The 4,718-nt window shown below is 34.0% G+C and overlaps 1 long non-coding RNA gene across 1 annotated transcript; it reads right to left on the bottom strand.

Moving 5' to 3' along the window:
* Positions 1 to 3,494: 3,494 nt before the first annotated feature.
* Positions 3,495 to 4,357, bottom strand: LOC131432460 (uncharacterized). The gene is made up of 3 exons (XR_009229865.1): positions 4,203 to 4,357; positions 3,882 to 4,143; positions 3,495 to 3,823 (listed from the first exon to the last, which is right to left on the bottom strand). It is a non-coding gene; the product is annotated as an uncharacterized LOC131432460 (long non-coding RNA).
* Between the last annotated feature and the right edge of the window lie 361 nt (positions 4,358 to 4,718).

The raw sequence follows: 4,718 nt of genomic DNA on the forward strand, positions 1-4,718 counted from the left end.
TGTACAGGATCCATTTCTGCCTTTTAGGAGGACTAAATTGTGGAATTCTCTACACGGGCAAAATTCCCATTCTACACACTTAAAACCGTTTCTTGAGCTCGGCATATTAAAATGCCGAAACTGATCAGCAACACGTAAATTTGCTGATAGCTCAGTAATCAATACGCATGTTTCTGAACTTCGTTAAATGCATTCACTGATATTTCGGTAAAATGCTTCATTTTGCCGAAATTTGGCATAATTGCTTGCTGAATGTATCAGTAAACAACAGATATGCCGACATCAGCAGCGACGTTTGCCGAGATTTCGGAATATGCGCTAGCTTTTGCCGAAATTCAGTACAACAGCTGTCATTTTTGCCGCGTAAAATTTTCGCTTCGCATTGCGCGATTATTTTCTGATGAAACTCTCTAGTGAAAAAATGGATAATCTTCGAAGAAGTGTGGAACCACTTGCGAGTAAACATATTGAATAAATAGCTTGAATGTTTCGCTTTATTAAAAGCGACTTTATCAGAGCACTCGCGATTATAAGGGAAAACACCCAACTCGGGGCTCAAAGCGTCCGTGAGACAAACTTTGGGGGATATGCGAAAAAATAACCCAATGCATGGAATAATTCAATGGATCAAAGTAAGTTTATTTGAACAATACCGTATATGCATCATTAAATATTGAAAATTTTTGTAAACCAGAAATCAATGTATATATTCATTTTCATATTTCCAGCTCGACTCAAGCCATCCGGAAACGCCGCTGATGGTAGTGATGGCTGAGGAATTTGGCGAAGGAGACTGCTCATTAGTTTGGAGAGATGTAATAATTCCCATAGGACCGGAAATACTGTCAGCATTTAAAACTCTTTGCATGGTTTTTACAGTATGCGAGCCTTCCGACATTTTTTTTTAAATTTTTCTGTATGCTACATGCTGGCAACAAATTTGTAAGCCTCCTTTAAATGTTAATAAAATGAATTTTTGATCCTAAATGGCGTGTTTATAATGTTGAGAAATCACAAACAAAATTAATCTACTAGATTTTTAATTACTGATGATTCAGTAATTTATTTTTTCATTTTTTTCGTTTTATTGGATTGCCGAATATTCAGTGAACGTTTCACTAAGCAAACAGTAAATCTTATGCTGACGATTTCGGCAATATTTGACGTTTGTCAAATTTGAGGGTGCCGAGACGCTCAGTAATTTTATTTTTGCCGAGATGATTGCCGATTACTCGGCTGTGCGAATCTCGGCATATTTTTGCCGAGACTCAGCTATAAAATTTAAGTGTGTAGAAATGGGTTAAACGAGTCATGATTTGGGAAAAATAATATATTTTCATGTTATGATAATATACCATGATTAAAATTTCTCGGATCGTGATTCATTCGGACTGTTTTCGATGAAATTTAAACGTAACGCACAAGTTGTTGGGTATAATTTCAGGCGTGTTTCTTGGTAATGTTGGCAACGAAGGTCATTTTTGCAATATAAATTCCGAGATAAATTCAGTGAAAAGTACGACGAGCTTCTTTTAAAATGAAAATATTCTGTTTTTGGAAAACGACGACGCAAGAGATAACGTGTTTACTTGCGTTCATTACTTCAGTTTTGATTTTGTGTTTCTGAATTTAAACACTTAAACGAACTGTATGAAAAAACACGAGTGAATCAAGCCTCTTAGAAAGAAACTCTATGTCGAATTCTTGCAAAAAAATCGTCTTATTCATAATATTATGGTGCATCAATAGGGTAACAGAGGTATTTTGGCCACTTCATATATTTTGGCCCACCTAACAAACTTTATCGATTTTATCGGATTTTATCGATGTTAAGTAACCGATGTTGCATAAATTTGAAGCTAATTACATTAAATTACCCATTGCGGAAGGGTTTTTCAAAAATATTACAACATTTGGTGGATATTTATTCAAAGTGGGCCAAAATACCTCTGTTACCCTACAGCTTGTGTTGTTATATCTATGAAACAAATTAATCAAAGTGGTTGAACAAAATATTTTTCTGATTTTCGTTAGATGGTGTTCCAAATTCACAATCGAATTAAATGCTAGCTCTCGGAATATTATTCCAGCAACAACGATCACATCAAATATGTAGGGATACATTCGAACATGTGACATTGATGTTTGTCAAATGAAAAGTGTCAATTATTGGTTCATTATCTTTATGTTATGTTGGTAAAACAACACGATTATTAAATAACATGCTTCAGGATCAAGTAAACATTTTCAGTAGGTCTTGCTTTTTAATGTCTGCTTTTTGCATACCATGAATCTATTATTCTATCACATCACTTGAGGCAGAGTGTTCAAAGTGATATCCGGGTAGAAAATTAGAGTTACGCGCTTTAAAATGATCGATTTTCGACCACGGTCCCTTTTTTATAACGTTCAGTTGAAGATATGCGCCTGACTACCTCATAATCGACGTCCTTGCGCGAAAAACCCAATCAAAAGTAAAGAGTTTTCCGCTTTTTTTTAAATTTTCAGAAAATCTAATTTTTGAGTTGTTTGTGGTTATCTCACACTGTTCAAAATATAATCCTAAATTCCTGATCATAATTTTTATGAAATAGTGAAAGAATTATGTTGCTGCCATTAATACAAGTCGAGATATTCACGATTAAGTTCTGCCCATTTTTCCATATGGCTAATTTTGAAAAGGCGCCCCATAGTAAAGTAAGTCGTATTCACGACAAAAAGTTTTAATTATGCTCCACTTCCATTTTTAAACATTTCTATGACAGTTGAATTTTTTTACAATTGCATTGGAGCATAAACAAATATATAGACTAGACACTGGTGATCTTTTTTTGATGCACATCACGGTCCTCCGTAAAACTGGCAACAATGACGTTAAACTGGCACCGCTGCTGAGTTCCTATATTTACAATTCACATGTCAAACTATTTGAACACTATTTCAAATTGCATGTATAAGGTCAGCAAATACCTGGCGATGATGAAAGTGTTTGTATTTATGCTGTTCAATTGGATAATTGTGTTAATCTGCATGGGAGTAGCAAATTCGGCTGTTTAACGACAAGTTTTCCTTCTTCGTTTGGCATTTTGCATTTAGAAAAACTTCGATCTTTTTCATACAACGCATTTGCCACTACGACCAGGTAGTAGCTAGGCCATGATATCCGGATAACTTTCTGAGAGCAGCTCAACTGAACGAGGAAAACCAAGGCTTTTCCTGATGAAGAAGGTATTCTTCAAGTGATCATTCGAACATTACATGTATGATGTGAGAGCGACAACAGTAAATAACATACTATACGGCAAATTTTGATAAACGGAAGTTGATTCAAATTCAGTTTTTTAACATCTACTACATACTATACTGAATCTTAGTTTTTTCGCAAGCTGAAGATTTTCATACAAAGTGCAACAATTTAATTGAAGTGCAGCCATGTTCACAAAAGTATTCTGCGGAGAAATTTGGTAATCGAATAAACTATAATAACCATTGTAGATATTTATATGAGTCTTTGGAAAGAGATTGCGAATAACTAAGAGTTAGAAAACAAAAGCTGATATAAATACATTTCACCCCTTTCGATTATTAACATACTATTCTAAACAACAAATCAAAAATGCTGCTTTTGTATACAGATATGCCATGTTCAAGATCGGTCATATTTGATCATTTCGGTATGGTGTGAAATAGACCCAATACATTTTGTTCATCGCATCAATTTTGTATTTTTTTATTGGTAATAATATTAATAATAAGACCACTGGAGGCAATATACAAAACATCGGAGCTAGATCGTACTAGAAGCCGCAGCGATGAAGACGAACTGTAATATATATTTTAATTAACAAAAGAAACTAACATTAATATTAATAAAAACTTACTACTGATGAAATTGATTTAAATATTTCCATATTATTAGTCATGTGCAGAGCCGCGGGAAACATCTCCTACGCCTCTGAGGATAAGGCAAATGGACCGTGGCCCGATACATTGGACTTACACTTAGTCACGTTCGTAAATGACCATATCTTCCTGCAACCTGATGTGTTCTAGAGCATCTTGTCGGTTTGAAAAATTATGTATTTTCATGAAAACACGCAACCCCCATTCATAAATCAGAACTGAGCTAAAAAATTCGCTATGCTGAAAAAAATTGTTTAAATCTAGCTATCAAATCCATCTTAAACAAGTTCTTAACCTACCATTCCAAATTCTTGTTCTGGAAGCAGTTTTTGTTCCAGATAAATAATCATTCTTAACTTATGATTCTCGTCTAAGATATTGGATAGTTCATTCCAACTCGTTAATTCCATTATTTTGGAAAGGTATCTACCGTATTTTTTGTACTTAATAAAAATGTGCCGCAGTTCATTCTCAAAATCAGTGAACGTACTTAAAATGTATTCAAGAGATAAGTGAAGACAATCTCTGAAAAAAATCCTCATTATATTCAAGAAATTGTTTTTAATTTTTTCAAGCTACATTGGATTGAATACATTAATAATTAATTCAAATAATAATAATACTATTACCCTTTTGCAGTATTCGATTGATCATTGAAAAATGAAGGCATGAAATGCCTCGAACATATCCGCCGATGCTTCATGTTTGAGTTTTTTCCTTCCGCTTCGTCGAATCCACAAAATCGAATCCATTCTTCAAGACTAGGAAAAAGCGCATTTTAAATATTATTCAAATACTAAAGAATACAAGAATAT

This window comes from Malaya genurostris, chromosome 2 (genome assembly GCF_030247185.1).
Source record: "Malaya genurostris strain Urasoe2022 chromosome 2, Malgen_1.1, whole genome shotgun sequence".
In the NCBI taxonomy this organism is placed as follows: Eukaryota; Metazoa; Arthropoda; class Insecta; order Diptera; family Culicidae; genus Malaya; species Malaya genurostris.